The following is a 10258-nucleotide window of genomic DNA, read 5'->3' on the forward strand; positions in this document are numbered from 1 at the left end:
ACCTCCCAAAATTGAATCAGCAGCTAGGGACCAATCACTCCATAAGAAATTATAGAGATGAGTCACATTCCAGTATCAGAAGAGGCCAGCTGATGGGGTGAGGAAAGTTCAGGGGCTCAGCTGGCTAGGTGACGTCCCTAGCCCTTGACACCTATCTCGCAAGTTGGGATTTGAAGGCAAGTTCTGTCCTTATAAAATTTGATAGTATAACAGTTATTTTGAGTCTGATTTTACAGGAATATACTATTGTATACTGTTTTGTTTAATATTTTCTTTCCAAGTATGTGGTTTAGATTTTCAACATTCAGTTTCAAAACACTAGGATTTTCTTTTGATATATAATATTATAAGTGGTTTCTTCTTATATTGAAAATATATTTTTATACACTATTTTCAGGTTATGGACTCCACTTCCCGTAGTCCTCCCACATTCACTCCACTTTCCCACACACTCACATTTACAAGCTTTCTTCCTCTTTCTCATTATAAAAAAACCAAGATTTTTATTTTGTTTTTATCTTGAATTGTAGTTTGGATAACTATTTCATTTCCCTTCTTTTGGTTTTCTTCCATGGGAAATTTCAATACATCTGGTTGTAGTCACCTTTCCATTGCTTCTGTTTTCTTATAAAACAATATTCCATCCTTCATTCGTGAGAATAAAGAAGAAACATGTAACACCACATAATTAGGAAAGAAGTTTAGATAAAAGATAATTTGTAAATCTTTTCCAAAAGACTGATTGCTCTTCTAATTGGTGGAAGGAAGAGAAGATAAAGGAGAATGTTGTCATTTACCCTTTACCTAGGAAACCAGCAGGTATATGATTTAATTAAACAGCTATTGTCTATTATATTTACACATCAGTGTCAGAGCCTCTTTAGTGATTGGAATGATTACTTTCTTCACAATAAAAGAAGATAATCAAATAAGTAAATTTATCTTTCTGATGCAGGAGTAACTTATGATTGTTAATATATTTAGAAATCTGTAAGGAAATGCTTCATATAGGTCTATAATAAAAATTTTTTATTTGCATAGTTATTAGTTGATAAATGGTTCTCTGTATTTTTAATGAGAGACCTCTTGCAAGAGTATTTCTTCTGGATCTACAAAAAGATCACTTCCTTTGTAGGTTTGCCAGTTTTTAATTAACCAGACATTAGATTGGACATTTCTTATTTTTGTGTAATGCACATGTTAGGGTATGGTTCCAGTACACATTTATTCAAATTGTGAAAATGTCCCATAGTGTAAATAATAGTTTTTTCAAAAAGATAATCATCTGATAAAAATTTGTACTTAAAAACTTGAAAATTGTATAGATGTTAATGTATAGACTCCTTACTATAGGAAATTTAAAAGATGAAAATTGTCACAGGAATTGCAACTTGGAATAAAAGAGCATCTTAGGAGTGAGATGCAATTGGAAGTAGGTCATGACTTCAAAACTGTGAGCAGTCAATTTCTTGCAGACAAGATAAATATATAAAAGTACATATTTGGTTGTACAAATCCTATTTTGTTGTTTAGATTACTAAGCACTATCAATGCCAAAATAGTCTTTACCATATATGACTCATTCAGTACACATCATGATGTTCACATGTATTGACAATCTAGTATATATGTACTTATTTTAATGCTGTCTTAAGGTGTCTATTGCTGCAAGGAAACAATATGACCAAAAAGCAAGTTGGGGAAGAAAGGATTTATTTGGCTTATCCTTCCATATTGCTCCTTGTTTGCTCAATCTGCTTTTTTATTGAACCCAGGACAACCAGCCCAGGCATTCATTGCACCACCCACAATGGGCTGGGTTCTCCCTTATTGATCATTAATTTATAAAAAGACTTCTAACTGGATGTCACAAAGGCATTTTTTTTTCAATTTAGGTTCCCTCCTTTCAGATAACTAGTTTGTGTGTAACACTGACAAAAGACTAGCTAGCACAACTGAGTTTTATCAGTTTGACATGCAAACACACTACTATTAAGCCACACCTTTCCTTTCTTATTCATCCTCAATATCTCACATTGAAAACATAACTTTAAAAGTCCCACAGTCTTTAAAAACTCAAACACGTTAAAATTTCAGTCTCTTTGAAATTTCCAGTTTGTCTAACAATCCAAAACATCCTTTAAAAATTCAAACTCTTTCAATGTAGGCTACAGTAAAAATCAAAATTAAATTAAAAACCTTCTTCAAGATGGAAGAAACAGGGCACAGTAACAATCTGAACTAAGCAAAACCAAACCCCAATGGTATATGTAACTCAGTGTCCAATTATCTGGGATTCAGCCACAATCTCCTTAGCTCCTCCAAGGATCTTGAGTCACTTCTTTACTTCTGCCTCTTCAGCACACATGGCTTGTCTTCTAGGCCCCAGTGGGCTTCATTCAACTACTACTTCTGTTCTTGATGGTAATTCCATGCTATAGACATCTCCAAAATTCTAGGGTCTTCTGCTGCAATTAAGCTGTGCTCTAATACCCTCTCATAGTCTCTCTTCACAATGCCAAGCCTCAACTTCTATGTATGACCCCTTCAATACTGGGCCTTCAATTACCATTGAGGCTGCACCTTCAACAATGGCCATCTCTGGCCTCTCACAGTGTCAAGTCTTAGCTGCTCTTCATGATCCCTTCAAGCCTTCAAAAGCAGTATCACCTGGGTGGTTCGTAAACTACAAAATTCAGCTTCCACCACAAGAGCCAACCTTGGCAGCTTCTAGGATGCAGCTTGTGTGTGCTGACCCTGAGTAAGCTACTTCTCATAACATTGCACCTCAGTGATGCTGGTCTTTTCTTAATCACTGATAATTTTTTAGCTTCAGACAACCAGGATCAATTTACCCAGTAATGCAAAGATTTCAATTCAATGTTTCCAATCTCTTAGGCCCCATCTGACCAGAACAACAGAATTCCAAAACAAAATAGCAAATGGCCCTGATAGAGTCTTTAACATTCCCTCAGAAACTTCACAAACCAGGCCTCCATATTCTGCATTGCTCTTTTGTTCTTACCTTCTAATCTACAGAACAGCTTATTGAGATCTCAACACTTCATGTCTTTTCTAGTCCAAAACTTTCAAAAACCTCCCACAATCCTCTCCCAAACATGGACCATCATAGAAACACCCCACTGTGGTGGTACCAACTTGTGTTAGTTAGGTTTTTTTTTTTTCTGCAACAAAACACTTTGAAAGCAATTTGAAAGCAAAACACAAAAAGCATTTTGGGGAGGGTAAATGAACTGTTCTCTTAATGAGGGAATGTTGTTTATTAAAGGATCTCTGAAACAACTAAAAACAAACAAACAACAAAACAAAATAACAACAACAGCAACAAAAAAATAATTTCTCCAAAGACTCAAGAACATTTCAGAAGAGAGGCATCAAAGGAGTGTGAAAACAGGAAATAATGACTGACTACACCAAAGCAGTGTCCTCTGGACTTAGCATGGCAGTTACACAGTAGTTATGGCATCATGCCCAAGACCAGTGCAAGCCTGATTCAGACCAAAGTCCACTATGGAGAGAGGATTTGGGCTTATAGTTCTACCCCTAGCCAAGAAGACTTTTATGATCCTTAGCTCCTGAAAGAGGTAAAGACAGTTTTCTCTAGTGAATACTCCCTGTAAGGCAATGATGCCCTAGTACATCGGTCCTCAACCTGTGACTTGCAGCTATCAACTTTAGGGGTTGCATATCAGATATTCTTCATATCAGATATTTACATCACCGCTAATAACAGTATAAAATTACAGTTAAAAAGTAGCAATGTCATAATTTCATGGTTGGAACTCACCACAACATGGGGAACTATATATATTAAAGGGTTGCAGCACTAGTAAGGTGGAGGGCCACTGTTCTAGTAATAGGCCGCACATTAAAAAGAAAAATGGGGCTGCCCAAATTAGCCTTGATGGGGAAAAATGAAACAAAGATGGGTAAGAAGGGAAAGGATGATTCTAGGAAGAGGTGGGGAGATGGAGTCAACATGATTAAAACATATTCTATGAAATTCTCAAAGAATTACTTATAAAAATTAGGTAAAATCTGTATGTAACCCAATCCCAGAACTAAGCTTCATTTGGTGATAAGGAATGGCCAGTTGGTGTTCTATCTCTCTCATTATTTGGAGACTTCATTAGGATTTGTTTCATTTATTTCAAGAAGTTTCTACTGCACTTGATTTCTATATCATACCTCAGATGCCTCTTAATTCCACCTGTCTCTTCCTACATTCTCATTCTTAATCCCATCTCGCTTCGCCAACCTAGTCTATTCCCCTGCCCACTCCAATCAACTCATAAAATCTTTTCTATTTTACCTTACCAGGGAAATTAATGTTTTTCTCTCTGTCCCTTTCTTTATACCTAACCTTTCTAGTTCAATGGGGTGTTTCTTAATTATCATTTTTTTAAATGACTAATACAGACATATAAGTGAGTACATGCCATATTTAATTTTCTAGGTCTAAGCTACCTCACTCAGCATAATTTTTTTCTAGTTCTATAAAACTAACTTTCATTTGCCTCATGTAATAGTTCCCTTTGAAGACAATAAGTTACATCTAATTTGGTTGCATCCAATTGAGTTGTTGCCCAAAGGAGTCCCATAGAAATCCCCAAACAACCCAGGCTGTTGTCAAGACAAATAGGTTGCTCTCTATAAACAGACAGCAAGGCTCCATTGCTGAAGGCAACACCCATACAAGTCATTGAACATGGAGACAGTAAGCTGGTACCCACATAGAACCATCACCCCTGTATTCTAGCCTCTTTATTGTGGGAAGACACTGTGTATCAGGTTCTCTGAGTACGTATTTTAGATTTCAGGTTAGTATTTTTATGGGACACCGGAATGTGTGAGTGAGTGGATCTCTGACTCTTGTGACTTGTCTTGGAGGCGGGGGGGGGGCTTTTTTCCTTCTATTTATATTCCTTGTTCAACTTCAAAGACAAGGGGTATTGTGTGATCTAACTATATTCTGTGTTGTTATGTTTTATTGTTATCTCTTAGAAGCCTCTTCTCACATGAGAGACAAAGAGAATGGATCTGTGTGGGAGGGGCCATAGGAAGGAACTTGGAGGAATATAGGGAGCAGGAAATGTAATCAAGTATATTTAAAAATAAAGAAAAATGGTTAAATGTTACCGCTTATTTTTCATTCATCATATGTGTATATGTATATGACATATGTATATATACAAGTATACATGTATATGACATATGTACATATACAAGTATATATACATATATCTGTCTGTGTATATGTGTGTATATATATTTGTTTGTGTGTGTGTATACTGTATGTGTGTACCTGTACATATCATACTATACATTATATATTTTATTTAGTATGTAGTCCTAAGTATTATGTGAAGTGTATCCAGTACACCTTGCACAGGAAGTAGTATCACCTGTGTTCCAGCTTGTTCCTGTGGCAGAGCTTCCTGGGTATACCTTAGGAGAAAATGATATCATAAATTAAAAAATTGGGTAAAAACTAAAGTGGTTACATAGTTTTGAACAAAGAGTCATGTTTGCCAAGGGAACTCTCTCAAACTGCCTAAACTGTAGCCAAGGGTCTTATGTTCCAATAGCTTGAAAATGTATCCTATCAGCTGTGCTATTGAGGGCAGAAGAATGGTAGAATGACTGGTCCTTTGCTTCTCAACCACATCTATGGATGGGTGCATATGCTTTTATGCATAATGACAAACTGTCTTTGTGCTATAGTTCTACACTAAATATTGTACCAGGGAGGGTCAGTTTTCTATTCATTCTCCACCAAAATTATCTATTGTTTTTAATTTCATGCTAATTTCTGAAAAGATAAATAAATACAACCAGTCTATGGTGGCTGAAGGTTTCTTAGAGCTTATAGTGTAACTTGAATAGAAATAATGATGATGATGATGATGATGATACATTACCTATTAATTAAATTTATTGGAATCTTTAATTTTTTCCAGAAAGGCTTTAAAGTTTTCGATGTATAATGCATGAACACACTGTTAAGCTTATTTCTGGATTATAGATATCTTTTTACTGATAGACTCAGGTGATGCTGATACTGTTAGCCATTTCAAAATAGGTACAATTGACAGTGATTTCAAAGTCTTCAAATATAAATTCAGTTATTTTCGTGCATACTATTGCATAATGACTGTTACTATCAGATCATTCCTTACTAGTCATAGTTACGATTTGTGTATAAGGGAAGACAAGTACTCAGAAAAATCTGCTTTATGGGTTTTAAATTAAAAAAAAAACAGAGAAATATTTATAGCCACTGTGCTACATATTTGGCTCCTATCACCCTCTTTATTTTTTAGCCAAAAAATGTATACTCTGTTCAACATCTCCATGCACATCATCTACCCCAACTGCTTCCAGATTCTAGGAAACAGCATCCTATTCATTCTCTGTTCCTATAAAATTGACTTTTTTTGGCAGCATATTAGGTGGGATAGTCTTTAATGTCAGGCTTCTTACACTTAACATAGTTTTCTACAGGTTAGTTGCGATTGTGAAAAATGAGATTTTCTATTTTTTTTATATAGGTAATGTTCATTTTTAAAATTGCAACGGATCTCAATTTAATATTCATTCATAAGATGAAATTAAGACACTTATAGCTACTTAGTTAATTACAAAGTAAGAATTTGTTTAATATTCTCTATTTATCACTTTTTCCTTTCTTCTGTCCAAACTCTATTGGGAGTTTTAAGGGAGACATTGTATACAGCATTGTTCCAGTTACACACATGTGCCAAACCAACAAATGCAAATGATTTTATATATTTTAGTCATCCAGGTAGAGTTTTGGTTTTACCAAGTTGTGAGAGTTTTGTCATTTATTTCTTGATAGATCCAAGTAAAAACTTTTAAATAAGATACGTTTTCAGAAAAGAAGTATAAAGTAATGATTCTTAAAATAAGGGGGTGCTGTGTTGGAACTAGTTATAAAATGATTCTTTGTGTGTAATATTCAGGCCCTTCCTTTCCCCAATTCATCAAATGTGGCTTAAAAACCACTAAATGTTTTTCCACTCACAGTTTTGAGTCTATAATTTGAATCAGGGAGCAGACACGGTCAGGTTCTGCTAAAGACCCCTTCTGGGTTAAAAACAACTGATGTGTCACATGTACTCACATGGCAGAATGAGATAAGTACCTCTTTTTTTATAATAACATGAATTCCATTTGTGAATTCCATCCTCATGCCTAATTACTTACAAAAGGACAAGCAACCACCAAACACCACTGCACCGGGAGCTCCCACATGTAATGCTACAGGAACAAAAACAGTGTTGCAGTTCTTAATCTAAAATTATATAAAGTCCATACCAAAAGCCTCTAAAATATGAACTCATATAACATCAATTCTAAGTCAAGTATCTAAAGGCTCAGCTACATATTATCTAGATATGGATGATTTCAGTGCATGGTTTATTCTGAGCCAAATTTCTCTCCTATGGATCTGTAAAATCAAACACATTATGTTTACATAATAGAAAAGCGGGCTGAACATTATATGGATATTCTACCTACAGAATGAAAAATAGGGCCCTTTGGGGTAATGATATCACCCTCATCTAGGACCATGCAAGAAGATTAGGAAACAGCTTTAGAACACAGGCCGTCAATTAGCACAGTCACAATGGCTGTTTCTGAAAGAAGCAGAGCCCTGAGGACTACTGTAGAGCTTCACTCTACTGGCAACTTCACATCAGATCTCTCATAACATATGAGTTGTGTGAAGATTTTAATGGGGCTTTCAGCCCCTCACTGGGCAATATCATTGGCTCTTACAGTAGCAGTGCTTGATCTTTCTTAAACATTGCTACTGATCAGTTTAATGATTCAACTACCATCCTCAGAAAGAATTTGGATATGTAGATTGTTAGTGAAGTTAGGTTAAGATGGTTTTGCTAGTGTCTCTGTTATAGAAAATTTTAGGGAGAAAATTGAAGGTCAGAAAGGCTTACTCTTAATAGTTAAGCCAGGGAAATTTTTTAAGGTCAAGGAACAAGAACAGTGGCAGCCAGATCGCCACTAACTGATGTGCCTCTCTTGCTAAAGGCTTAGATATGTGAATTTTTTTTTTTAGAATTCTTATAAGATTACATTTTAAGTAGTGGTAAAATAATTGATTCTTTGTAACTACAAACTTCTACCTGCCAATAAGAGAAACTGGCTGAGAAAATTACTTTGCTTGCTTACATTTTTTAAAATCTATAACAGGTTGCTTAGTTGTGAATGTATGTGAGTTCATGGGAATTATTATTTTTTTTTGCCTGTACTATGTACTGTTTATTCATATACAGGGTCATGATTGGGGACCTGTATTCATATACAGGTATATATTGGGGACATACATATTGGGGAACATGATTTTTTTCCTTACATATACTCATTGTAATCATTCACTAGAAGAGAAATATAATACAATCGCTTTGTAATTTGTGTACTGCTTTAAAGATTGTCCTGGAATGTATAAGCTGTGGGAGAAAGAAATAAAGGTGTTAGAGTCCGTTCATTGAAGCTTGCTCTATCCACCAAATGTATGGATTTGTATATGTGTGTGTGTGTAAAGTTGTTGTAGCTTGCCCCTTAGAGTTCTGTTCCACTCATCTGCAATATGCATGTTTGTGTATGTATGTAAAGTGTCTAGAGCTTTGCTCCATCCACCCAGTATTTAAGAATATGTATGTATGTATGTATGTATGTATATGTATGTATGTATGTATGTATGTATGTATGTATATATGTAATAATATATGTAGGTATGTATGAAGTTGTTGGAGCTTGTCTTGCTTCATCTAACAAGTATGTGTGTGCATGCACACACTTGTGCACACGCATGTGCATGCCTATGCATGTATGATTCTTCCCCCTCTTTTTCTATGCCAGCCCCCAAAGAGTTCAAAGAGTTTTTCACCAGTCACAGGAAATGCTGGTGCCAATGAATCAAGTTTTATTTCCTCAGAGAAAAGTCTGCTGAGTGATCAATCACTAACTCTATGCTTTTGCGTCTTTGTACCCTGAATGTTGAAGCTGGCCTTTGATAAACTCATAAAATTTATGAGAAAGACCCACCAAAACCCTCTGCTTTATCCCTGTCATTTTGGTGGCTTTCCCTCTTCCCCTTTTTTTATTCTTGTTTCATATACTACATTCAACCATAGCCTTCTCCTCCCCCAACTCTTGTTAATCCTCCTGCCACTCCTCCTCTCCCCAGATTCACTTCTTCTCTGCTTCCCTTCAGGAGACTCTTATAGGTCTCCCAGGGATATCAACCAAATATAGCAGAGAAGATTCAACAAGACTAGGCACAAACCCTCATATGAAAGCTGGACAATGAAGGAAAACAAATAAGAGGAAAATGGTCCCAAGCACAGGCCAAAGAGTCAACAACACCCATGCCCACTGTTAGGAGTTTCATAAAAACCACAAGTTGAACAACTATAATATATATGCAGGGAACCTAGTACAGACCCTTGTCGGCTACGTCATTGCTGCTTTAGTCTCTGTTAACATCTATGATTCCCTGCTTAGTTGATTCTGTGGGTCTCGTTATCTAAGATAGTCTAGCATTTTTTTTTCTCTTTAAGAACGGATGCCATGTCTGAAGATGCAGGAGGATAACCAAACTTATTAATGTGTGCTGATATTATCCAATTTATTTAAGTCTTGGCTATAAAAAAATGAAGGTAATTCTATTTGAGCTAGCACGTCTAATTTCTTCTGACTTGGATATAGACAAGCCAGGTTTCCAGAACATCAGCTTTGGGGGATCTCTTTAGCATAATTTATCCATTTCTGAGACCTTAAGATGGAGACTGTAAATGAAAAATATGCTCCCTGGAATGAAAGCCATTGAATATAGAATGAACTTCAGTAAGAATTTTCCTATTTTACCAGTTTGCAGATGACAATAGAATTCTTTGAAATTCATATTAATGTGAGATGAGATGATTCCCATAATAAACCTGTTTTTCTTTTTGAAAATTTCATACATATTTATCATTAACTATAATCATATGAAGCCCCCACTTTCTCATCCAATTCCATCAACATGCCAACTCTCTCCCCTCTCAAGTTCATATCATTTTGGGTTTTGTTATGTGTGTGTGTGTATGTGTATGTGTTAGTTCTCTGTGTATGTGTGTGTTTGTATATGTGTTTGTGTGTTTCTCTGTATGTGTGTGTTTGTGTTTATGTTTATGTGTTTCTCTGTATGTGT

This window comes from Grammomys surdaster, unplaced genomic scaffold (genome assembly GCF_004785775.1).
Source record: "Grammomys surdaster isolate TR1022 unplaced genomic scaffold, NIH_TR_1.0 139, whole genome shotgun sequence".
Lineage (NCBI taxonomy): Eukaryota > Metazoa > Chordata > Mammalia > Rodentia > Muridae > Grammomys > Grammomys surdaster.